Source organism: Bubalus bubalis, chromosome 14 (assembly GCF_019923935.1).
Source record: "Bubalus bubalis isolate 160015118507 breed Murrah chromosome 14, NDDB_SH_1, whole genome shotgun sequence".
In the NCBI taxonomy this organism is placed as follows: Eukaryota; Metazoa; Chordata; class Mammalia; order Artiodactyla; family Bovidae; genus Bubalus; species Bubalus bubalis.
Genome location: NC_059170.1, coordinates 70,534,686 through 70,562,369, shown reverse-complemented (window position 1 = coordinate 70,562,369; position 27,684 = coordinate 70,534,686). Strand labels below are relative to the sequence as shown.

General features: G+C 40.6%; 1 long non-coding RNA gene across 1 annotated transcript; it reads left to right on the top strand.

Moving 5' to 3' along the window:
* Nucleotides 1-26,352, top strand: LOC102405822. The gene is made up of 3 exons (XR_006544669.1): nucleotides 1-277; nucleotides 24,950-25,063; nucleotides 25,479-26,352. It is a non-coding gene; the product is annotated as an uncharacterized LOC102405822 (long non-coding RNA).
* The last annotated feature ends 1,332 nt before the right edge of the window (nucleotides 26,353-27,684 follow it).

The following is a 27,684-nucleotide window of genomic DNA, read 5'->3' as shown; positions in this document are numbered from 1 at the left end:
GGCTGCATGACCTATTCTTTATTGACCATCTTCCTTATCCTTTTTCTCTGCCTATTAAGTTGAATTCAATTTTATTTCATTTTTTCCTGGCCAGCCCGGCCTAGGGCTACACCCTCTAGGAAGTATCAGAGAACTGAACTCGGTCTAGGCAGCTGTGCTGAATTTTGTGGTGAGTCAGGAATGTTCTCTCAGGATGAGAGTTACAGTGATTTGGCTCGACACAGGTTATTCGTTTACCAATCCTGGCCTGTCTGAAAGCCTGCTGTGTGACTTTTGGGTAAGTCATAACCTTTCTGTTTTTAGTTTCCTGAAAAGTGGAGATAAGGCCGCAAGGCTTTTCATCCATCTCCCTTGGAGGAGTTTTGTGAAGTTTAGTTAATTAATTGTCAAGACGTCGGCATATGGGATGCGTAAAAGGAATGTCAAGTGATAGGTCATGCCAGGCAAAAGAGAAACGGGGTGATTGTGGAATAATTGCTAATTTTTCAACATCTTCGAGTTTCTAGGGCAGTTGTCAGGAAAAGTTCTTAAATTTGATGGTTCTAAAAAACACTGAGGTGTCAGAAGAGCTATTTCTAGCTTCATTTCCTTCTATAGGACTCTGTGTAAGAGTCTGTAAGTTCAATGACTGTCTTTGAACCTAGGGAAAGTGGAACGATCTTGGGAGATGTTTTTGCCTATAAATGTGAGCTTCATTTGACCATAGCTTTAGGGATATATTCAATCAATATTAATGCAAAGGAAAAGATGAAATCATTTTCTTTGGGTGTCTGATTGCCTCTGGCCAGGCTGGCAAACTTTGGAAAAATCAAAGAAGTTGGAACAGTGAGAAAGATACCACTTCTTGAACACTTAATTTACTCCAGCAACTTCACTTATGTTCTCTTTTTTACCAAAAAAGCAACCCAGTGAGGGGAAATAATGGTTTCTGGCCCCCAATGGCTCTTTTATGTATTCCTTTGGCAATAACATCTACAACTCTAAGACTGTAGCCATGGGTCGTGACCTGTGGTCTTGGACTTGAGAGGCATGGACTGGCTCTAGAGATTAAAACCTGTGGGCCATTCTGACCACTTTAGTGTCACTTTCTGAGCCATTGCGCTCACTGATGACAAACATGGGAAACATATAAGCAAGAATTAAGTTCAACGTCAGTGACCAGAATGTCAGCAAGCTCTGAGAATTCCAGAATCTCATTCTTAGAAGGTAGCATGGGTTGGAATGTGTATATATATATATATATATGTATTTGGCCATACCGTGTGGGTTGTGGGATCTTAAGTCTCCTCACCAAGAATTGAACCCAAGACCTCTGCAATGGAAGTTTGGAGTCTTAACCATTGGACCGCCAGGAAAGTCCCTATGTTTTAGTTTTAAGAATGTAAATATTCCTCAAACTGGAGACGTTTTGGAGGAGGGAGGGGAATGGAGAATAATGGAATCTGCCAGAGCAATTGTTTTTTTTTACTTGTAGACAGGTTTGGTGGAACCAAGAGAAAAGATAAGAAAGAAATGTGTGTGTGAGTGTATGTGTGTGTTTGTGCATGTGTGTGTGTGCCTGTGTGTTGCTTATTTATTTTGTCCACCTTTGGGTAAATTGGAGGAAAGTCTGGACCAGAAATCTGTCTTCTTTCTAATGTGAAAAATAATCAGCGACCTCATGTGACTCGTAATGATTCAACACCCAAAGCCCGAGAACCGGATTGGGGTGATCACTGTAGCCTGCTTTCAGGTGGCCCATTCATGCCCACAGGGGTTAATGGCTTGGCCAGAAATGGAAATCCACTTTTCTGACTCTTGACATCCAGACTATCACCTACTAAAAGTGAAAACAAAGTTCTTTACCAAGTGGGGTGAATTAAGGTGGTTTGTAGAAAATGCAGTCTCGTAGATCAATATCCTATAAAATCTGTGTATAGACTATTGACGAAGAGCTTTAAAACAGAGCAGTTGGTGTATTTTTAGACACATGTAAACACACCAAAGAATGACTTTTTCTTCCTTCACCAAATGCTGAGCATCTCTTCAAGGCATTTAAGAGGAGGCCTTGCTTCCAGAGTTGACAGTGTGGGTGGAATACATCCAGAACTCAAAGCTCAAATAAAAATAACAACAACACACACACACTCCCAGCTCTTCTCGTCACTCATGTGTTGTGGAAAATGTATGCGTGGGGGCCGTGACCTGCTGCGATTCATGTGGGAGTCAGAGCCGCCTGGATTGCTAGGTTCGAGGCCAGTGTAGGTAACTGAGCACAAAGCCACATGCGCTCATCTATTTATAGCTCTCGGCGGTGAAAAAAGTAAAACCAAAATGCAGCTTCTACCTGCTGTTTCCCAACTGACGCTAACACAAAACGGATAAGACCTCCTTTTGGTTGCCTTTGTAGTTTCAACTGACACACACAGAAGTGATGACTTGGGTTGTCCCCACTTCTCGACCTCCTCCTCCCCCCAAAACAGGTGAAACAATCAGAGAGGCAGCCCCTGAACCCTTCGGTCTTCCGTCTGGTCCAGAAGACACCTCTAGCCATGTGAGATGCAGAAATAGAGAAAATTGTTTGTATTCCCTTCTTCCTTGCAAGAGCTGTCTCTTTCAGATTCATCCGAATGAATATCAAAGTACTACCTAAAAACATTTATCTTTCAGGAGATCTTTTCCCCCTCCAGCCTGTGTGCAAGACACACACACACACACACAAATGCGTGCGCGCACACACACACACACACACATACTGAATTGCAACTCTTCCCCAAATAACCACAAACAAAACCTAACCAGTAAGAGGGCAGAATCGTGCCTTATAAACAAGGCCTAATTGCAGAAAAGGATGTAGTCAGCCTTTTGCTGACGTTCACTAATCTTCTAGCCTCCCTGGATCCAGGTAACTGGATTTTAAAGCCCTTATTAGCATCAAAAGTTAAAAAGCGGTCTTGTCTTAAGGAGGTCTGCAAGGAAGGGCTTAGAATGCCCTATTAGAAATTGTTGACCAGAGCTTTTGAGGATCTTTTTATTCAAAGGCAAACCTCTGAAGAGGAGAGAAAGTAAGGCCCCTTGGCGGTGCAGGTGGAGGTGGGGTGCCGGTGGCATCGCCCCCCAACTGTGTGGTCCCCGCGGGGGGCTGGCAGCGACCCAGCAAGAGTGCAGGTTAGGCAGGAAGCTGCGGCGAGGCTCAGCGGCTCAAAAGCTACTGGAGCTAATAGATTGTGGTCATGAGGAGAGCGCAGTATCTCGGTAGTGATGGGAACACGCAAAAGCATCGTCAAAACAGTTGCAGAAACACGCTGAGCTCTGCACTCCGGAGCCGCGCCCCCTGGACTCGGCTGGAAGCTGCAGGCTCTGGGCGCTTCTGCAGCTTGGCCCTTCTGTCCCTACTGCATCTAGTCATCCCCATTCCGGATTCGGCGGCTTCAGACGAGGGGGCTGAGCTTCCAGAGAGGCTGGAGCCTCATCCTGAAGTCAATTGCTCCTTCCCCGACGCTCCTCCCTGCCCCAGTCTTGCTCTCCGTCCATCAGACAGACCCAGAAGCTTCCACAAAGGAGTGTATATCTCCACCTTGGGACAATTAAAATAAGGCGTTTTTAACTTCCTCCCTCCCCACCGTTTTTTGGTAAGTGGAAGGAGACTGCAAAACTTGATTGGTGTAAGAATTTGAATTTTGGCATAGAGATTTTTTTTCCTTTTTACTATTTTTATTTTGCACTATGAAAACAACAAGGACGACTAGCAACATTGCTTTTTTTTCACATTCATAGGAATTTTAGGAAGTTATTGCCTTTTCCCCTGGAGAAATAACCTAGAGACAAATAAGAAGAAGCAGCACACCGAGAAATCTGCAAACCCCACAAGTCAACAACTCGAGGAAAACCCCATGGGCAGGGAAGAGCACAAGTGTCGCCAGAGAGAGCAGCACATATAAAGCCAGCAAGCTGCGGTGACGGCCAGTTCAGAGCCACTGACCCAGGCAGGGGGGTACCCTTTCTCCCCGGGTACCCACTGCCACCACTTCCAAGGGGGTGATTTCGTAGGGATTTTTGATGGTTAAAATTACTTGCATCCGTAAAACTTGAGAGGACCTTAGTGACCCTCTCATCCAAACTCCTTCATGGAATGATGAAAAATAATCCTTAAACACAGAAAAGCCACAAAGCCAAAGAACAATTAAATTCATTCCTGCTGCAGGGAAACATTCATTCATTCATTCAAACAAACATTCATTCATTCATCATTCAGGCAGTAAATGTTTATTGAACACTTACTGTGGATCCATTGTTTTATGTCTACTGTCCCCAGACCAGAAAAAACAGGCATAAATCCCTGACCTCATCAGACTTGTCAGTGCCAGACGCTGTTCTGAGTACTTCACAGGTACAGACTTGTTTAACCTGTGAACAGCCCTGAACCGTGTGTGATGGTGTTATCCACGCTTTAGAAATCAGGAGGCCCAGGAAGGAAGTGGCAAAGCCTGGATTCAAATGTTGACAGTCGACCTCTTAGTGGATGAAGCAATATTACCTCTGTGTGTTCATACATGCGTGTGTATAGTTATGCGTTTATTCATCCTAAGAGCCGTGATCTCACACAGGCTTCTTGACACTGCCTCCAAAGCTCTTCATGTCATTGGACACCACCTCATGTGCCTTATGGAGAAGGCAATGGCAGCCCGCTCCAGTTCTCTTGCCTGGAAAATCCCATGGGCAGAGGAGCCTGGTAGGCTGCAGTCCATGGGGTTGCTAGGAGTCGGACACGACTGAGTGACTTCACTTTTACTTTTTAGTTTCATGCATTGGAGAAGGAAATGGCAACCCACTCCAGTGTTCTTGCCTGGAGAATCCCAGAGACGGGGGAGCCTGGTGGGCTGCAGTCTATGGGGTCACACAGAGTCAGACACAACTGAAACGACTTAGCAGCAGTAGCAGCAGCAGCAGCACGTGCCTTAAGGAGCGCATGGCAACCCATTCCTGTATTCTTGTTTTGAGACTCCCATGGACAGAGGAGCCTGGTGGGCTACAGTCCATTGGGTTCCTAAGATTCATACACGACTATAGCGACTTAGCATGCACACATGCATGTGCCTTAAAGGGGCTTCCCAGGTGACCCTAGAGGTAAAGAACCCACCTGCCAATGCAGGAGATGTAAGAGATGCTGGTTCAATCCCTGGGTTGGGAAGATCCCTTGAAGGATGACATGGCAACCCACTCCAGTATTCTTGCCTGGGAAATTTCATGGACAGAGGAGCCGGGCTGACTATAGTCCATAGGGTCCCAAAGAGTCGAACATGACGAAGTGACTTAACATGCACGTACGTGTACCTTAAAAAAAGATCTGTGTGGAAGACGGTCTTCTTTTTAGGAACCTGCCCTGCAGTCTGCATCTTTCACGAAATAGCTAGACTAGCTCTCAGTTGCATCATTAGCATTGACAAAGCAGGTTTGTGGACTGTCTTTGGGCTTCAGCACTGTTCTTTGAAGTAGGTAGCATTGCTTCTGTTGGGTCACTGAGTAAAGTGGGAGCCATGCCCAGGCTTTCTGTCTCTGAGCCTGGAAAGGCCTTTCCTGGTAGTAACAGAAGGTCTGTTCATTCACAGAGAAATAAATTGGCCCTTCCTGGATGAAGACAGAGTGTTCCCAACCAGGATGGAGGCAGGCAGGTATTTAACTGTGAGGACAGTACATTGCCATCCGTATGCCAGTTTATAACATAATTCCCAGCATTCTTTCTTATTCCTTTTCAAATAATTTTAAAGACTACTTCCCACTGGAGATGCAGGAAGATTCCTTGCTATGTACTAGGAACCTGGGAATATTAACAAAGTGAAGGATTTTCAGGTAACCTCTGACTCTATTATTTTTTGTTCTTTCTTGCTCTGAACTGCAGAGTTTGAGAGAACAGAGCAGATGTGAGCTTGCTTGTGCTTTCCTGCATTAAACACATTTGTGGGAAAAATGTGGTAGGAAAATGATGAGGCGAGTTTCTTTGTTATAACATTCTCCTGCCAAAGTGTAGACAACTCTCGACTTCCTGGCAGCATAATTATTAGCTTCTGTACAAACGAGCTGTGAAGAACCTTTCTTTTTTCCCCCTCCTTCCTTCCAGTTATTCCCCCTAACCCCCACCAAGGGCTTCCCTGGTGGCTCAGTGGGAAAGACCCTGCCGACTGATGTAGAAGACTCAGGTTTGATCCCCTGGTCAGGAAGATCCTCTGGAGGAGAAAATGGCAACCCGCTCCAGTACTCTTGGCTAGGAAATTCCATGGACAGAGGAGCCTGGCAAGCTACAGTCCATGGGTTCGCAAAGAGTTTGATACGACTGAGCCACTAAACAATGACCAATAACAACCCCCACCAAGGACCATTTCAGAAAAAAAAAAAATGTTTGATGGTGTTATTTTGCTCATTCAAATTTTAAGAGGAGCTTTATTGCGTCTCATGGGAAGGAGGGAAATGTATTCTTATGAGTTTTTTTTTTTTTTATAAGAACACATCAGTGAAATATTTGAGCTTTTTTTTTTTTTTTAGTCACTGAACTATTCATACCTAGCTATGTATGAAAAATAGTCAAAGGAAGTCACTGCCTCTTACTTGGAAAGGGAAGGTTGAAGCACACGGATTATTCATTGTGGGTTCCGGTGCCCCAGAGACGATGTGGAGCCCGCAGACTGAACTTGAGGGGCTCAGTGGGGAGAATCTACCTTCATCCCTGACTGACTAGGTCTGCTTCCTCTGATTTCTGTTGAGTGCGCCCACTGTTGACTTTTAGTGACACCGCGTGTGTAGAAATAGTTCCACCTGTGATCTCACGGCAGAAAAGCACACCTCTTAGAGAACCCTCTAGAACACTTCAGGGCAATAAGAGCTCTGGCCTTTGACATTAAACAAACAACACTAAACAAACCCCTTCCTGAGTGGGTGTGACTTTGGAGTTCCTTCTGGGTTCTTCGAATTAACTAACCTGAGCCAAGTTCTCAAAACTTGAATGCCCCACAAGCCCCTTCAACAGATTTCATTGTTTTGTTTACTACACCCATCACCAGTACAAGTAATTCACTTGATTTTGTGGTTAAAAAGCACATAACAGGAATTGCCCTCTTAATAAAATTTTAGGTGTATGGTATTATTATTATGACCACAATATTGTACAACAGGCCTCTAGCAGTTTTTCATCTTGCATGACTGAAACTTTATACCCATAGAATAACATTGGCCCACTTCCTCCTCCCTTCAGAGCCTGGGAATCACGGTTCTATTCTCTGCTTTTTTGGGTTTGGTGATGTTGGATTCCTTGTGGAAAACGGTATGGAGGTCCCTCAGGAAACTGAAACTGGAACCACCCTCTGGCCCAGTAATCCCACTTCTGGGTACAAGTAGTTTAACATCTTTATTGTTAGCTCTCTGAAAACAGCATGTTCTCGTTCCATGGATTTGGAATGACCTTTGGGCAGAGCTGACAGGTCCATTTGCAGGGGGTTAGGCAGTTTCATGGCTCAGACTATAAGCAGTCAAATGCCTTCAAAATAATTTTATGAGGGTTTTCTCTTAATGGAAAGTGTAAGTATTGTTTCATCAAGAAAATGTTAAAACTCCAAATTAGAGAGTATGAAATGAAGAAACAGTGGTCGTGGCATGGGTCCTCATGCAGGAAAAATGAACCAGATATCAAACATTCTGACTTTATGTTTTCCGTGCCATTCAGGGATGATCTCAGCTGGCCTTCTGTGGGTTTATAAGGGATGTCACTTGAGTTTATATCCATATATGTGGAAAGTCATTCACTATGGATTTGTTATTACAAGTGAATGACCCTCAGCTTGATCTCCCCATGGAATGAGTGCTATATTCCTCTCTCAACTTGAAAAATTTGTTTAAAAATAAAAGCACACTCCTTGCCTTCTCTTCTTTTGAAGAGACGAAGGTATGAGTCCCATTTGTGAGAGTAAAGAGAAAAGGCATTTTGGTTTCCCCTCTCAGACCACTTCCCACAGATAAAAATGGATTATGTACCTTCCCCCAAACACCTGTGTTGCCACAATCACTTTTTTTTTTGTTAAACATTCATCCCTTTCACATCTCTGCTTCTTGTGGGTATTGTGTCAGGAAGAGAGAGTTAACTTTTACTGGTGCTTTCCATTTGTAAGTTTTCTCTTTAATTTCCTTAGAGTCATTTTCAGAGTCATAAATTACTCTGCGACCCTTTCCTGTTCATCCACCACCCTCTGTTTAGAACATGCATCTTCTCCATAGTGCACAGCTGTCTCTGATCTGAGTTCTCTTCCACCTCTGCTGCTCACTAGCTGTGTGGCTTTGGACAAGTGACTCCATCTTCCTGGGTCACTGTTTTCTCATCTCTGAACTCTCTGGGTGTTGGGCTAGAAAGGCGATGTCTAGACTTAGACATCCCTTTGAAGTCTGAAAATTGTTATCATGCTGTGGGACCAGGTGTTCATTAGAACTGGGGATGTGAGCCTAGCACCAAGGACACAACTTCACAAGATCTTTATTTCAACAACTGGAACTCATGGGTAAGTTCTCCAAAGAAAAGCTTAGAAAGAGGGCTCGATGGATGGATTTCTGGAGAGAAGAGTTCAGTCAACTCTTCATGTGTTAGATGGTGTTTTTCTCACCCTCACTTGGAGCAGGTAGTCTCCAACTTATGTTTTCAGTCATTTTAGAAAAGTAGCAATCATAGTCAACTCTGGAGGCGTCTAAATCAAAATAGGTGGATGGGGAAATCCGTCAGAAGTGTTAGAGAGCGTTTGAAAGGCCTCTGCTGAGTTGAGGAGGTGCTCACAGGTATGCTACATCATCAGTATCCACCTGGAGACGGATTTCTTCTCCATTACTTCTCCAGCCCTAGAGGGGCCATCTCTTGAGCAGTCAGAATGGAAATTGAAGTGATCATTGATAATTTTTGACTTGAATCAACATAGACTCATTTGTTTTCCTTAAAACCTCATTGAAAGGCTGTAGTTTACTTTTATTTGAAGAGGAAGGAGGCAGAGAGGGAAGTGGAGGATAATAATTCATTGTCCTTGTTAAGTGTTAACTTATTCAAATATCATTTCAATGAATTCTGTATTCTCAGTGAAAGTGAAAGGAAAGTTTGTGTCCTGGAGAGTCACTTTAGTATTTGGGAAATTATTGGGCAGAATTTGATTTGTAGACAAGCCTGTCTAAAAGTAGATCTTGTCAAGGGATACAATGAAGTTTGATTAATTCCTTGGTCTTGGGCACAGCATGACTGCTAGCACACCTTAAGTGAAAGCTTAGATAATTTCTGGATGCAGTTGGTTGGACATTTCTTTGGGATTGGAGGTGTGATTAAATCCACACAGAGTTTAACTTTGTTTTGAAATGGCAACATGGCAGAGTGGGAAAAGTGTGGTCTCTGGCTCTGAACTGAAGCAATAATGACCAAACTTCTTCTCTTTGTAGGATGAATATCGTATTTATCACATAAGGTTGCTGTGAGAATTAAAGCGTTAATATTTGTAACAGCTCAAAGAGTGTTATTCTCCTTCCATAGGGAAAGAAGCATGGGTGAAAGTCTGTGGACCAGAAATCTAGCAATTAGATATTCTGATTTTGTCTTTGCTAATCAGTTTGCTTGAGACCTTGCTCTCCAGGGTTGCAGGAGAAAGATAAATCACGGATCATGTTGGTACCGCTGGAAATTAATGTCATGAACCTCAAGTGGGGTGTTAGAGCTCTGCTATCCTCAGGTGTTTCCTGGGTCACCGTGTTCTCCTACTTTGCATACTGACTATTTCAAATGTTCTCCACTCTCAAAGCCCTCTTATCCTCCTTCCTCACCTGCCCCATCTCATGCTGTTCCTTCGGTTTCAACCAGTGACCCTGACTCTTGTATCATAGACAGTGGAAGCTATCACATGGCAACTTCTCCACTTTCCTGGTGCACAAACATGAGAACCTCTGCCTAAACCTGTTCATTTTTTCCACCCCTCTAGTTCAATAGCCTGTCTTCCAGCTCAAACAAATCTCCCCATCTTTGCTCTTCCTGCCACCCTGTTCTACCTTCTTGGGAAACATATTATGTCTAATCTCTCTTCTCTCTGGTGTTTCAGATAGTAAAGAAACTGCCTGCAATGCAGGAGAGCGGGGTTCGATCCCTGGGTCAGGAAGATCCCCTGGAGACAGGAATGGCAACCCACTCCAGTATTCTTGCCTGGGAAATCCCATGAACAGAGGACCCTGGCAGGCTACAGACTGTGCGTTCACAAAGAATTGGACATGACTAAGTGACTAACACTTTCTTTTTCTCTATAGTCAACATCTTCCTCTGTACCAGAATCTTTTTGTAGGTGTTGATTTACACTCACTTCATAGCTCAAAATCTTTCCCATGAAACTCCCCATCTTGTCCACCCTTCCACCTCTTTCCTTTAAGGCATTCTTTATACTCCATATTCACCTGCTGCTGCTAAGTCGCTTCAGTCGTGTCCCACTCTGTGCGACCCCATAGACGGCGGCCTACCAGGTTCCCCCATCCCTGGGATTCTCCAAGCAAGAACACTGGAGTGGGTTACCATTTCCTTCTCCAATGCATGAAAGGGAAAAGTGAAAGTGAAGTCACTCAGTCGTGTCTGACTCTTCGCGACCCCACGGTCTGCAGCCTACCAGGCTCCTCCGTTCATGGGGTTTTCCAGGCAAGAGTACTGGAGTGGGGTGCCATTGCCTTCTCCACCATATTCACCTACTGACTCCTTAAACAAACCTCATTGCTTCTATGAGTCAGCATTCCTTAAAGTTGCCAGTAACCCTCATAAAGTTAAAGCCAGTGGTGACTTTTCTGTCATTCCACTTGAGTATCTCAAAGACCCTTATAACTCAGCACACCCAAAACTGAACTCCAGACCTTCTCCCCCAAAACCTGCTTCTCTCCCTAATTTACTTGTTCTTACTGTATGGCTCCAGTGTCCTTTATTTTTCTCTTGTTGAAAATACATTATCATGCTCTTTTTAGTTTAACCTTATATATATATATATCTTGGATCCATCCACTTTTCCCCATCCCTGTATCCTTCTTATTGTCTCATCCTCTCCATCCTAGATTTTTACAGTGTCCCTCTGATCTGGTCTCTATGAAGTATCTCCTCTATTCTCAGCAGTGGAGCCAAAGTGATGTTTCTGGAATACATGTTTCATCATGATAACCTCTTGCTTAAGACATAATGGCTTCTCATTGCTCGTAGGGTAAAGAATCTGCTGTTGCCTTTGCTTTAGATGCCCTTTTCCCTTCTTGCTTCTGTCAGTTGATTCTTTTCAGATATCACTTCAAATAAGATTTTGCTGAGCCTTTCTGGACTCTCCAGACCAAACTTGGTTACCACGGCCTTTATCACTGGGGTGGTTTCACATTTGGTGATGACTGGATGTCTTTAGACAGACATGATGCTCTGAGGTGGATTTAAGTATCTTTGGCTCATCACTGAATCTCCATGAAAGAATACCTAAATGTCTGAATAATATAGATCACGAAAACTGCACACATTTTAAGGACAAAGACAGAAGAAAGAGAACACAAACATCTACTTAGGATTTCACTAAAATGGGGTAAAATTGTCCTTTTGCAGTAGAGACATTTTGCTGTCTGCCACAAGTTCATGTCACCCTTCGATGATACAGAGTGATTGCTCAGAGGGGCTGTTGCTTTGCCAGATGTTACATTTCTTAGTCCCTTTTCATTCAGCTGTGGTCATGTGATTAGCTCTTGCAATGAGATATAAGTGGAAGTTATGAGTTTAATTTCCAAGAAACAGTTCTGTCTTTTTTCCCTGCTCCCAAGTGAAAAGAAAGGACTCTGAGAGCCTAGGGAATGGTGGAGCTGCAGGACAAAAGCAAGGTAAACCTCGATATTACAAGGGAGAAGGTTGCCAGTAACCAATGACATCTGTATCCATCATTACATGAGCAAGAATCCATCAACTATCATGATGGTGGAGGATGCTATTCTGGCCCTCCACTTCTTTTTGTAAATAAAGTTTTATTGCAACACACAGCTTTGTCCACTTGTTTACCTATTGTCTATGACTTGCTTTGCATTGCAAGAGCAGAGTGGTTGTAATAGAGACTGTATCACCTTCAGCGATTAAGACATTTACAATTTGGTCCTTTATCAAAAAAGTTTGTTAATATCTGGTCTCTTGCATTAAGTGATTGTAATTTGGAGTTTAATTGTTGAGCAACCAGCATGCCCTTAACTAGTATATCTTTTTAACCATAGATATTATAGCTTTCTGCACCTTTCCATTAATTGATGCATTCTTTTCACTACTAGTTCTTGATCACCTTGTGTGATCTTGGTAATGGGGACACAAAGGTGAATAAGATGTGATTCCTGCTGTCAAGAAGCTTATAATTTTGATAGAGAGATAGAGGAATCAATTGGCAATTAAAATATGAACACAGTGGTGGAAAATACAAGGATACCTACTGACCTGTGTAGGAGGGTTTCTTATCCCCGGCGTGGGAGAGGCACGTGCTGAGGTCACGTCCTCTGAGGTGGATATTCATGTGCTGGAAATATATTGTGGAGTGTTTTCAGGAGCAACATCTGTGGAGAAGGGAAGGAAGCAGGAATGGCAGAGGGGGAAGTTGGGCATTTTCACAATGGCTTCAACCAAGCATGCAAGGGAACTCTGAACCTTAGGTGGCCCTTTAGAGTTGGGATGGGGACGTGACCTCTTCTTGCAAGGAGGTTCTCTTTAGCTGAGTACTGTTCCTAAAGAGAAGGTTGATGGCATTTCTCTTAGCTGGGGAAACGTTCTTTGGTCCTGAGGGGCCGTCTAGGGGTGCATACAGAGGCCACCATGGGATGGTTCCATGACAATCCTTGGGAGGCAATTAGGTCTAAGTTTATATCTCAATGTTGAGTGGGAATTGTCACCTTGAAAAAGGAGGGAGCTGGAATGGCTAGTGGAGAGCACACCAGGCAGAGGGAATAAAATGTTCAAATCACTAAAAATGAGAGAGAACATGGGAAGATTAGAACGAGTGACCAGCAAGTTTTCTGTGTGCAGACTTTCTGCTTTTGTGTGATGGAGAAAGATGGGAAAACTATCAAGAGATAGCTCTCTAATTGATTTGAAGTTGTGCAATATGGTCATCCCCGGGTATCTGCAGTGAACTGGTTCTAGCACCCAACCCCTCTACCCACAGCATTCCAAAATTCCTGGATGCCCAAATCACTTATGTAAAATGGTGTAGTATTTGCATATAATCCACACACATCCTCCCATAGACTTTAAATCATCTCTAGATCACTTCTAATACCTAATACAGTTTAAATGCTAACACACACAATGTAAGTGCTATGTAAATAGCTGCTGGTGTGGCAAATTCAAGTTTTGCATTTTAGAATTTTCTGGATTTGTGTGTGTGTGTGTGTGTGGAGTATTTCTGATCCATTCGGTCTAATTCACAGATATGGAGCCCACAGATGCAGAGGGCTGACTGTACCTCTACATTCCAAGAAGCTCCAGTCGTAATTAAATTTATCTTACATGTTTTAAACTAAGTATTCTGTATACAGGGACAATTTAACTAAGCCTGCAGCATAGGAGCAGCTTTATGAGATCTGTACTAGGGATGTGATATCTTCATTCTTGCATAGTTTGAGTTAATTATCTTGAGTCAGTGGTTTTTCATCCAAATCATGATTTCTCTATCTCCTGAAATTCTCCATTCTGTTCAGAAACCTATCTGGTACTTACCAAGCAGCCCTGATTGACTAGTGCAAACATGAGTGGAATAGTCAACTCCTCCATATAAACATATGGCAAATTTGAACAATTAAACAGAGTAAATGGTAAGGTGATTGGATTTACAGATCAAAACTACTAAATGTGGCTTGGTAACCTAGAACAAATGAGTGACTAAGTCTAGAGCAGAAATGTTTCTCAATATGTGTCGCTGCAAATGCCCAGAAAGGATCTATATATTTGAAGTCCCACATTTAAAATGCTGTATACCTAAACATATCAACCTACCAGATTTTTGGAGTTCATAAGTAGTGAATCTCTTTGTAAATTGTGATCATCATTTTCTGTCTTTTTGTTTCATTATTGTGTTACTAGTTCATGACATTCAATTAAGATAGAGATTGAAATTTTGGAATTATGTATACATTAGTGTTTTTTTTTTCTTAATAGAATGTTTAATACCATGAAATAAACATATGGAAATTTAAACATGTTGACTGTGTGTTATTCATAAGTATTATAAGCTAAATGTAAGTATAAAGCACAAAAATGAAAACAAATATCCTCTAACTGTTTACCCACCTTAGGACCAGAATATTAGAAATTCAGGCTTCTTCCCAATCCCACCCTTATCTCTTTCCCTTCTCCCCAAAGTAGACATGACTCTTAACATTTATCATTCCTTTGTTAGTATTTAAACACAAACTACACATATATTTGACCCAATTAATAATTTTTCTTGTCTTGAGTATAGGAAAAATAATCTACTAAAGTTAGTCTTCTACAGAATTTTTTAAAAATTCAGCTTCATATATCTAAGATTCATCAGTGCTTTTGCATATTTAATTCATTCTCACTCCTGTATAGTATCCTGTATGAGTAAAACACAATTTATCCATTTTATTTTTTTTACATTTCTCAAAAATTTTTATTGAAATACAGTTGATTTACAATATCATGTTAGCTTCAGGTGTATAGCACAGCTATTCAGTTGTATATCTATAAATATAATATATATATATGTCTATTCTTTTTCAGGTTCTCTTCCCTTACAGGTTATTACAAAATATTGGGTACACTTCCCTGTGCTATACAGTAGGTCCTTGTTGGTTATCTATTTTATATATAGTAGTGCGTCTGTTAATCCCAGTCTCCTAATTTATCCCTCCCTACTCCCTCTTGCTCTTTGGTTGCTATAAGTTTGTTTTCTATGTCTGTTGAGTCTTTCTGTTTTGGAATTAAGTTCATTTGTATCTTTTTTTTTTTAGATTCCACATTTAAGTGATATCAGGGTATTTATCTTTGTCTGGCTTACTTCACTTTAGTATAACAATCTCTGGGTCCATCCATGTTGCTGTAAAGGGCATTACTTCATTCTTTTTTATGGTTGAGTAATAGCCCATTTTCTTATCGCTTGACATTTTTTCCACCTCTGTTTCGGTAACAGATTGTGGTGCTCTGAACAGCTTTTATAGGTCTCCAGAAACATATGCATGAAAGGTTCTTTTTGATATCTATTTATATCTTGAAGTAGAACTGCTGAGTTGATGGGTATGCAGATGTCTAACTTTATATGAAAATGAAAGTTGTTTTCCAAAATAGTGGTACCAATTCAATTTCCATAAGCAAGAAACAAGAGTTCTTGTTGCTTCCCAGACTTGCCAATGCCTGGTGCCATGAGAGTTTTTGAGTGGACTCTGGAACCAAAGTCCAGGTCCACAATTCTGCTCTGTCGTTGACGAGAAGTTTGATTTTGGACAAAGTCTTTAACTTCTTACCTCTGCTGCTTTCTCTGCAAAATGGATATGATAATCTAAGAGTTCTATGAGAATTAAATGAATGAATATATATATATATATATATATATAGCACTTAGAACAGTATCTGAGTACATAGCAATACTGTAGAAGTAATTTCTATTATATGTTTTCTTAATTTTCTTAATAAAAAATATTTCTTAATTTTAAAATACAAAAAATTTTCTTATTTTCTAAAGAAAAATAAATTCTTAATTTATTATATTATTTTTTAAATTTTACATCTGATAGATGTAAAATAACATCTCATTGTGGCCTAATTTTCTATTGCCCTGTTTACTAATGTGGTTATTTATTGACCTTTCTTCTTTTATATCTATTATATCTTTTGGTCATTTCATTACTGGATTGTTCATCTTTTTCTTCTGTGGTTTGGAGTTCTGAATTAAAAAAAAACAACCTGTTGATTCTACTATTTTTTTTGCAAAATATTTATTCAAGTTTGTAGCTTATCTTTGTAACTTTTAAAATGTAATCTTTATTTCTTTTTGTGGTTACTGATTGTTTAAAAAATTTGGGCATCATATTTAAGAAATGTTCCCAATTCTGAATCATAAAGATATATATTTTTTCTATCTGTTCTTCTAATATGATTAAAATTTTCCTTTTTCAGTTAAGTTTGTAATCTAACAGGAATTTGTCTTAGCAGTTAATGGGAGGTGGGGAATACATTTCACATCTTATGTATACACACATAATTATCTAAGCATCATTGACTGAATTATCCTTTTTTTAAATAACCTTTTCTCTAGTGAACAACAGGGACATCTGGTCCATTTAACAAGTTTTTGTATGTGCACTTATCTGCTTTTGAGCTTTCTATTCTGTTTCATTGATCGGTTTGTCTATCTTCACAACAACATCAGTGTCTTAATTACTACTATTTGATAATATATTTTGGTATTAGATATAAAAAGAGCTCCCCTCCTCCTTCTTTAGTCTTCAACAGTATCTAGGGTATTCTCAATTCTTTGCTTTTTCTTATTCATTTTCTTATACATTGTCAAATTCCTTGAAGAATTACCTTTGAATTTTGTTGAAAATCACATCAAAACTAATAATGAATTTAGAAAAAAAATACTACAAATTAATATCTCACTGATATTCCTATCCATGTACTTATATATTGTTTAAGTCTTCTGTAATGTGTATTTCAAGAAACTTTAATTTTAATTTTCTGTAAAGGTCTTGCAGTTGTTTGGTCGGGCTTATTCCTTAGTATGAGATTTTGTATTTACCTTTGGGTAGAAATGCAACGGAGAAGGAAATGGCAACCCACTCCAGTATTCTTGCCTAGAGAGTCCTGTGGACAGAGAAGCCTGGTGGGCTGCTGGCTATGGGGTCGCACAGAGTTGGACATGACTGCAGCTACTTAGCAGCAGCAGCAGACATGCAATGGATTCTAGATATTGAATATATATTCTGCCGCTTTGTTAAATTCTTTTACTAATTCTATCCAATCTTAATCTGTATATATTTTTGTTTTGTTTTCCATATAGACAGTAATGATCCAATAAGGGCAATTTTGGTTTTTTTAAAAAAAAATTCTTCGTTTTTGGCTGTGCCGGGGCTTTGTTCCTGTATGGGTTTTCTTCTGGCTGCAGAGAGCGGGAGCTACTCTCTAGAGTAGCTTGTGATGTGAGGGGCTTCTCACTGCAGGGGCTTCTCACTGTGGAGCGCCGGCTCCAGGCATGGGCTTCAGCAGGCGTGGCTCTCGGACTCTAGAGCACAGGCTCAGAAGTTGTGGCCCACCGGCTTAGTTGCTCTGCAGCATGTGGGATCTTCCCAGATCAGGGATCGCTCCCACCGTGTCTCTTGCACTGGCAGGCAAATTCTTTACCCTTAAGCCACTAGGGAAGCCTGAGAATTTTGTTTTATGCTATGCAATTCTTGCCTTCCAGTTCTTTTTTTGGCATCATGTGCCGGTATGGATTTTCAGTATTGATTACTATGTAATTTCCTTCATAACATTCTTCTCATCTTGCTTTTATTTCTGAAAGAGGTACTAGCCTGTTGAACTGTTAGCAGTGACTGCTCACTCATTTTCTGTTCTCTGAAGAGTTTCCGTGTCTGGCTATCCACTCCTGGAAAATCTGTTAGCACTCACCTATCATTTGTCTGACCCTGGTGGGGTTTGCTTTGTTTTGTCTTATGGGACTCTTTCAAATGACTGAGTCGTCTTTCCTCAACTGACAATTCTGCCTTCTTATTTCTTCTTGAGTCACTCTGGGAAAATTATATTTCTACCATTTTATGTTTTCCATTTGTCTCTCTTTTCTGTTCTTTTTTTCTCTGCTCTTATTTATTACTATTTGAATTCTTTGTTTTCCAAGTTCCCTAGTGGCCCACGGGTTAGGGCTTGGCTGTATCACCACTGTGGCCTGGGTTCGCTCCCTGGTCAGGGAGCTAGAGCCCTGCAAACTGCATGGCCAAAAAAAAAAAAAAAAAAGTAGAATCTATGCATGTATAAAATCTCTTAAAAAGATACACACACATGAATTGCTTATTTTCCTTATTCATTGTTTTAAAAATGGAAATAAATAGAATATAAAACTTAGAATGCACAATAGTTCCATAAGAAGATTATGTATTATTGTGAACATTTTGTTTCAGTGATTGACAAGTAGGTTTTTGTTGGTTTGTTTTTTTGTTTTTGCAGTCTAAGATGTTTGGAAGATGTCATTCTAGGGAAAGTCTTTGGTAGTGAACCATTTCAGTTTTTGTTGATTTAAAAGTACCTTCATTTTACTTTTGTTTTTGATTGTTTTGCTGCCAAATTCCAGGTGGTTAGTCAGTTTCTCTTAGAGTTTGAAGTTCTTCTTGCTCTGTGTTCTGGCTTTCCTTGTTGTTGTGATGTTTACTGTCACTGCTTTTCAGACCTTTTCTTTATCTTTGCTGTTTTGCAGTTTCACTCTGATGCATATATTTATTTTTTCTTTATTTTGCTGTTTTACACTGAGCTTGGGGATTCACATCTTTTATCATTTGAAATATTCTCAATCATTCTTGCTTTGGGTATTTCCTCTCCTCCGTGTTGTCTTTCCTTTTGCTCCTCTATTTAGATTTATATTAGACTTTTCCACCTCTCCTCTGTTTTTCATAACTTCTCTTTTAAGTTTTCTGCATTTTAGATAATTTCTTCAACATATCACCTCATTTACTAATTCACTCTTTGTGTCTAATACAGTTTAACTCAATCATGGATATTTTAATTTAAAACCACTATGTTTTTCATTTATAAAACTCCATTTGATCCATTTGTACATTTGACCATTTTGTTTTAACAGTCTCTTGCCAATTTTTAAAATCTTCTAGTTCTTTAAATATTTCATTCATAGATTTTCCATATTTTGTCTCATAATTCCAATATCTGAAGACTTACTGTCTGATTCTGAATCTAAACCTAAACCTGATTTTGTTGTTTCTGTTGATTATCACTGATGGTGACTTGTTTTTGTGTGTGTTTGGCAGTTAATGATTTTGAGTTCATGTTTGCTTGCTCATCCCAGCTGCATAAACTGGGGATGTGTTCCTTCATAGAGAGTTTACATTCACTTTTGTTGGGAGACTGTGGGAAATTGGACTATTTTTGTTTTATTTGCATCCTCATAGAAATATGGAATCTTGGCACAAGCTCTCCCACTCTGTGAAGGGCCAAAACTATTATTCAGTTCCTAGAACTGACATGAGGATTTGTTCTCAGAGCAGTCTAGCTTTCTATTTCTACTTTTGGTTTCAGCTCATTATTACTTGTTAATGATTTTATTTATTTATTTTTGGCTGTGTTGGGTCTTCTCTAAGTGTGGTGAGCTGGGGCTACTCTCCAGCTGCAGTACTCGGGCTTCTAATTGCCGTGGCTTCTCTTACTGTGGAGCTCAGGCTCTAGGGCACACAGGCTTCAGTAGCTGTGGCTCCCAGGCTCCAGAGCTCAGTAGTTGCAGTACACGGATTTAGTTGGTTAGAGGCATGTAGCATCTTCCCAGACTAGGGATCAAACTCATGTCTTTTGCATTGGCAGGCGAATTCTTTACCACTGAGCCACCAGGGAAGCCCCGCGATAATTTTGTTTGTTCGGAGAGTTCTCTTGTCTTTAAGCCCAGCAATACATTACAAAATATGTTTCTTAGAATTTATCTGAGATTTAGTTACAATGGATTAGGAGGAACTTTCCAAAAATGTGGTCTCCCATACTGTTAGAAGCAGAAGTTTGACAGCTATGTTTTGGTGATGTTGATAATAATTGTTCTGTTAGAAAGAGCAATAGCAATCTTATCCTATTTGTACGGCGTCAGTTAGTTTCACAACATCTCTGTTACAGGCAGACATTTTATAAATATAGATGTTATTACCCAAGATATTTAGAGTCTTTCTAATTCATATAAATAGTTAGAGTCAGAACCAGGGTGAAAGCCTAGATTTCTGACTTCTATTTTGTTGATTAGGAAAAAATATAACCTGTGTTGAAGTTTCTAGTCTTTTTCACTTCAGTTTTCCTGTAAACTAAATCATGATATTGAGGGCTTAAGAACAAGCCGCCAAGTTCATCAAGTCTCTGAATACAAGACTAGGAAATATTGTTCCAGAAGACTCCCGGAAAAGTATGTTCACAAGTTTCTCCAGTAAGCTATTTTAGAACCTAATAATTCTTCTGTAATGACTTCCTTTACTTCACTTGGTTTCTTCCTGTTGAATTATATGTTCATTTCCTGTCCTTTTCTTCATCGCTGTCTATGTTACATTTCCTTTTTTCATGATAATCACCTCTGAACTTATTCAGTATCATTGAATATACATTGATTCCATGAAACAAAATTGTGGTCTGAATACATGCCTCAGTTTTCTCTTCTTTGGAATAAAGATATGCTCAGTTTACTTATTGTTAGAGATATTGTTTGCCAACCTCTTGAGCCATTTTGGTCATTCTTTTCTGTATATTCTTGAGTATTTCCACATTTCCTATAAGTTAAGAAAGTCTTTTAGGTTGCTGAAGGCCAAGTTTTTCTGGACCATAGTTTTCTAATTTCAAGCCTAGAAAAGAACTGGAAATTACCTCAGCCCCGAGCTGGCCCTTCTTTCCTACACTAAGTGTCTAATTGATTAGGCCAGTGGTTAATGGTTCTTTTCTAGTGCATTCATTTTAAAATTAATTAATTTGGCCATATCAGATCTCAGTTGTAGCATGTGCGATCTTCTACTTCGAGGCATGGAGTCTCTATTAGTGGGGCTCAGTAGGTGCTACGCACAGGCTTAGTTGCTTCATGGTATGTGGGATCTTAGTTCCCTGACTGGGGATTGAACCTGTGTCCCTGGCATTGCAAGGCAGATTCTTAACCACTGGACTACCAGGGAAGTTCCTGAGTGTACTCTTGAAAAACTCTCTTCTCCATTTTTTTCTTCATTAATGGAATAGATACTTTTAATTTGGGCTGATAAATCCAGTCAAAAGAAAGTCAGTGATTTCAATATCCATTAACATGTATCACAGAATAAACATGTTCTATCAAGTTCTGGCTTATGTGCTAATATTTTCCTTTGTAAATATGAAACTTGGCTCAGAAAATTACAGCAACAATAAAAATAGCAACAAAATCTCACTTAAACCAACCATGAGGACTAATTTGTCAAAAAAAAATATATTTAGATTCAGAAAGAAAAAATCATCTGAGGCAGTTTGCAACTTAACTTTCAAACTCTCCTTCTCATCACAATATCTGTTCTTGATGTATTTGTTAAATTCAAATATACATTGTTTTATTTGCTGTCTAGGTACAAGATGATCTGTGAAACTGAATCAGATCTTGTTTTCTGCCCTATATGTCAGTTGAATGTAATATTATTGGAATCAACCCAACTGTTCTTATATTAAAAAAAGAAAAAAACTGGAGCGTTTGTGCTTTGGTTATGTTACTTTCATTGCTTCTTGCATTTCTAGACAGATTTTCAAATTTCCTCCACCCCAGGCTGACTGGCATCACAATGGTTTTCATTGTCAAAAGTGTGCCGGGGTGTCATGCTACTCATGCTAGAAATTGAGCCTCTGGAGATCTGTTTCTGAAGACATGGGTGTTCTCCTAGAATCTATCCTGACTTCCAACACTGCCTGCCCCAGATTTGTAGTTATCTGTGAGGCAGATACCATATACATGTTATCAGGCAGGTCATTTGTCTACAAAGGTCCATATAGTCAAAGCTATGGCTTTTCCAGTAGTAATGTATGGAGGTGAGAGTTGGAACATAAAGAAAGCTGAGCACCAAAGAATTGATGCTTTTGAACTGTGGTGCTGGAGAAGACTCTTGAGAGTTCCCTGGACAGCAAGAAGACAAGCCAATAATCCTAAAGGAAATCAGTCCTGAATATTCATTGGAAGGACTGATGCTGAAGTTGAAGCTCCAATACTTCGGCCACTTGCTGGGAAGAGCCTGCTCTTTGGAAAAGACCTTAATGCTGGGGAAGACTGAAGGTAAAAGGAGTAGGGGATAGCAGAGTATATAATGGTTGGATGGCATCGCCAACTCAGTGGACATGAATTTGAGCAAACTCCAGCAGGTAGTGGAGGACAGGGAAGCCTGGCATGCTGCAATCCATGAGGTCACAAAGAGTCGGACACAACCCTAGTGAATGAACAAGGAACAACAGCAGGTCATTGGTTAAATGTCACTCTTGGTGGGATTCTTTGAAGGTCTGCATTTTGTAATATGCAACATCTCCTTGTCACAGTTTTGGCATCCTCAAGTAAAAAATAAAATAGAACCAAAGTCAGCCACTCTTTGAAACTGAGCTGGCAACCAGTTAGCTATCAATAAGTCAATGAAGGATACAAAGAGGAAAAGGACAAAGATGAAAAAAATTGGGTCGATCGGAGGAGGCCATCTGGGAGAACAAGGAAGGTGATTCAAATCAATCTTATTTGAAAGCAAGAGTTTTCCTAGAGTTTTCAAACACCCTTCAGTTGGCTGGCGCAAATCAGCAGATGGTGTTTGTAAAAATAAATATGGCCTATGAAATGGAGTTTAGATGGAGATACAGAATCTAGGAAGGCTTTACCTGAGATGTACTATCTGAGGAAGTCTTGGGGCACAGGTAGGATTTGGAAGATGAAGGCACAGGGCTGTGAAAGAAGGGGGCAAGGACATTCAAGGTAGAGGCAATGGCTCGAGATTCAGACATCATGGAGCTGCTGCATAGTGAGTAGAGCAAGCATTTGGGTTTAGCTAGAAAGTAGAATTCATGTCTGGCAGAGGTCAGAGATGGTGGTTAGCTCACAGGTAATGGGGACTGGGTTTGGTAGGCAGAGGGAGACCCTGAAAAGCTTTGATGAGCCAGAGAGATGGCCAGAACTTGACTTCAGGAAGACTAGGATCGCAGAGGTTTTGTTATACAGACTTGCTAGCTTTTGTAAAGACAAACTCCAAGCTTTCAAATACCATTGCTACTGCTAAGTCACTTCAGTTGTGTCCGACTCTGTGCGACTCCATAGACGGCAGCCCACCAGGCTCCCCCGTCCCTGGCATTCTCCAGGCAAGAACACTGGAGTGGGTTGCCATTTTCTTCTCCAATGCATGAAAGTGAAAAGTGAAAGTGAAGTCGCTCAGTCCTGTCCGACCCTTAGCATGGACTGCAGCCTACCAGGCTCCTCTGTCCATGGGATTTTCCAGGCAGAGTACTGGAGTGGGGTGCCATTGCCTTCTCCGTCAAATACCATTAGAGACACTTTTTAGCCTTGGACTGTAGAGACAAAGTCAGGGTTGGGTTGATGAGACCTGGATGTCAGTGGTAGATGCTGGACCCTGGGTAAGAGGATCCTTCCTTGAGTGAGATCTGGTCTTTAATTTTGGAGGAGGGCATCTACTGAGGCTATTGTCAGCTCTTCTTAGAAAGATCAGAGAACCAGACTCCCCTGTTGCCCCTGTTTCTACATGACCTTTCTTAGTGTGGCTTTTTATTTTTGACTTTGGCTTGAATTCTGATCTTGACTGTGTGTGTTTTTTCTCTTCAGGCTCAGACTCTGCTGTCTTGGGTCCTGAAAGCCTTTGCTCACTTTTGGATCACAAGGTCTTTATCCCAGATCCCATTTTATGCAGTGTGTGCTCAGTTGCTCAGTCTTACATGACTCATTGCAACCCCATGGACTGCAGCACGCCAGGCTTCCTTGTCCTTCACTATCTACCAGAGTTTGCTCAAACTCATGTCCATTGATTCAGTGATTCCATCTCATCCTTTGTCACCCCTTTTTCCTACTGCCCTCTGTCTTTCCCAGCATAAGGAGTTGGCTCTTCACGTTAGGTGGTCAAGATATTGGAGCTTCAGCATGAGTCCTTCCAATGAATATTCAGGGTTGATTTCCTTTAGGATTGACTAGTTTGATCTCCTTGCTGTCCAAGGGACTCTCAAGGGTCTTCTCCAGCAGTTGCTGCTGCTGCTAAGTCACTTCAGTCGTGTCGGACTCTGTGCGACCCCATGGACTGCAGCCTACCAGGCTCCCCCGTCCCTGGGATTCTCCAGGTAAGAACACTGGAGTGGGTTGCCATTTCCTTCTCCAATGCATGAAAGTGAAAAGTGAAAGTGAAATAACTCAGTCGTGTCTGACTCTAGCGACCCCATGGACTGCAGCCTATCAGGCTCCTCCATCCATGGGATTTTCTAGGCAAAAGTACTGGAGTGGGGTGCCATTGCCTTCTCCGTCTCCAGCAGTTAGGGGCTCTTTATTCACTTCTGAAGCTTGTGAGTGAGAAAATTGACAAATTACTTTTTACCCCTACAAATGCTTTAGTCAAAAATGAAAGACACTTTGAAGAAAGCGTTTAGATTCTATGGATGAATCCTCGGCTTTTCTGTTGCCGCTTCTGGAAACCCAAGAATTCAGTGTTTACCTTAGAGAAGGATGATTAAAGTTCCGACTTAGATATAATCACTTTCTTCAAGATTCGTGTGTTGATACCTTACTCTTCGGGGTTTTCCTCAGTGTTTCCATGTAAGTTACCTATCTGTCCCTCCTCCTCTGACCTCTATACACTGGAGAGAAGTAAAACGTCTTGTATTAGCATAACTTTAAAACCTGACAGGTAGTGTTTAGACATTGATTTATGGCTACAGTCCTACGTAAGTTTCCATCCCTGTCCACACATCTTAGAGACCCCAATGAATGCCACAGATGCACATTTTTTAATGGATGTGAACTTAACCATTAATGTAACATCACTGGTTTAATGCAGATACTTTTGTTAAATGACATTATAATTACCAGTCACCGGCAAACCTCAAAAAGGTTGGAAGGTTGGATTCAGTTAAACACCCGAGAGCTGAGATGCTTATCTGAAGTTTACCCCTTGAGTTGAGCAAGTCCAGGCTGGAAAATGCTCAAGACCTTTTTGATACTTGCGTCAGTAATTCTGTTTTTCTGTGTCTCCCTGTCAGCATTTCTATGTTTCATCCTTGACCTATTGATGATGTAAAATATAACACAAAAAAGATAAAAGTCATCTCCATCAAATCGAGCCAAATAAAATTTTCACAAGATGCTGAGAACAGGTAAACATCCTAAGTTGCATGAGAAATGCTACCTTCTTAGAATGCTAGGAAATATTTTGCCTATCTCCTTCTCCTTGACTCTTGTTTGAAGGGTTTATTGCTACAGAATTTTCTAGTAGTTTTCCCTGACATCAGATTGGGGGTGGGGGGAATTGCTCAAGATGACTCAGATGAATCATATTTGAAAACAAGTCTTTTTTTTTGTTTCCTAGAAAAAGCATTAATATGTAAACCCTTTCAGTATGCTGGGGCAAGCCAGCAGGTTGTTTACTTTAAAAAAATAATTAAAATACTTTCAACACCATGTGTTTTGTGTTTAGCTTAGGAAGCCATTGCATTGGTGGTGGTTTTCCTAGTTTTACATTCCTCTAAATGACCTTCTTTGTCCTTTTCTTGTCTTTTGTGTCATAAAAAGATTTTGTGAAGAGGAAGAACTTCAGTTTCTTGGATACCTGGAAAAGTGACATAGAAAAATGTCCTTTGTCAACGGCTGCAGTTTGGTGATTTTTACTTCCTGTATGAAATCAAGACTTTGGGGTCTGTATGCAGCCTTGAATCACTCGGGGCCATGCATTGCTTGATCTTCTGCATGCCAATCATGGTCTTGTAGTGAAAATACTGCATCTTGAGGTCCCAGTATAAAGGAAGTTAAAATTAAAAGAAGATCAACTTAGGAATGTTGCCATTATTTCTGGGAAGTTTTAGCCTCCATTGAATTCCAGTCTTCCTGAGTTGGAGAAGTGTCTTGGTCCCACATCTTGTGAGGCAAGTTTTTAAGCATCCAAGTGTGTTAATTTCTCTTCTCATGTAAAAGGATGAAGCTGGATATGTTTGATTCATTATCACAAGTATTCTTTGCATAGCCTCCGTGTGCTTACATTGTGTGAGTAACAAGGGTAGCGGGGGAAGAGGAGAGGAACAAAAAGATCATCAACCCATTGATGCAATAAATCAAGTAATGCCACATTTTCTGGAGTAACACAATTATTACAAGAGCCAATCATACAAGCCAGGTTATCATATTCCTTTACTGAGTTTTTACTCTGGGAAACTTCACATTGCCTTTATTTCGAGCCACATTTTAAAAGCTTTTTGAGAGGTATGTCAATACTGATATAATTTTAAAAAGTAATAGGTGACCGCTGAAATGAAAATGTTGGCATGAACTTAGAACCCATGTGTAATTTTGACCTTGGTAGAAAAGAATAGATACATGTATATATACAGCTGAATCACTTTGCTGTACACTTGAAACTAACACCACATTGTTCATCAATTACACACCAATAGAAAATTAAAATAAAAAATAAAATAAATACACAATCAATAAGATAAAGTCAAATAAAAAAAGTTTAGAGGAAATTCTTAGATAAACACAGGTTTTAAATTCAGAATATTACAATATACCTATTCTAATAATGACTCCAAAAAGAAAGCAACATGTGGGATTTGTGTCTTGAATTTCAATAAAAAGCCATAAAAAAAAAAAATCCCAAACAGGTTTTAATCCCCTAACATAGGGTCTAGCACATAATATTATTATTGTTAAAGCTTTATCTACTTATTTTCACCATACTATTGCTTGATTTCTAGTAACCTGAGCCCCGTTTTGTTTCTAGAGATTTTCCTGGACTAGGCCACGCTGGCCTCTCTCTGTCCTTAGAGACAGCGGATTCCTGCCTTGTGAGACATTAGGGCGACACTGACTAGAGAGTTTGGCTTTTGCATCTTGCAGCCAAAGTTCATCAAGTCATCAAAGATATCCTAATTAGTTATGCATATCAACAAGAGCCACTCACAGTATTTCCAGAATGTTGGCTTACATAATCCACTGGGTGCATGGCATCTTTATTAACAAGAAGACAGATTCCTTTAGACCTCTACCACTCTCACCCGGATCAGTTAATGGGGATCCTCTCCACCAAAGACAGGACAAGCCAGAAGCCATTGTCCATCTGGAGCGTGTTTGCACTATGGTGATGTCTGAGCGTCGCTCTCTTAGGTGAGGTAGTAAATGAGGGGAAGGTAAGTCTGGTTCGTTTTCTGGTTGAGCATCTTTGTTTTCTGTGGCAGGGTTTAAAAGCATATTCAGTCATGCACCCAAGGAGGGTTTTTCCATCATTTAAAAAGAGCTCATTAGACACTGCAAATTGACACAGTACAAACAACATTGAGAGGGTCTGGGTTCCCACATAAATTAGCTCGGTTTGTGCAAGATGAAAAATGCTTTGGCCCCAACTGCCAGCCCTACAAACACAGCCAAGCTTGGAGAAAAAACAAGGTGTGCCACTGTGTCTCTTACATCACCAGCAGTCATAAAAGTGCTGTAATTAAAACGTAGCTGACAATTTGCTTAATGATGTGCAAGGCAGAGAACCCAAGGGGGGCTCCCACATGGGGCTGGCTGTGGCCTCTGCCTTTTCAGTAGGAGCAGTAGCTGGCATCTCCTTCACTTGAGAACATGGTGACTAATCTGAGAAGCTGGTGGGGTGGATGGGGGAGCCAGGCCAGCTGTTTTAAATCATCAAGACCATTTTCACAATAATGAGTTTGTGTGAGTGAGAAGATACTTAAGGTGTTCTGGAACCATCCATTTATAATGAGCTAGGTCGCACTGAAGA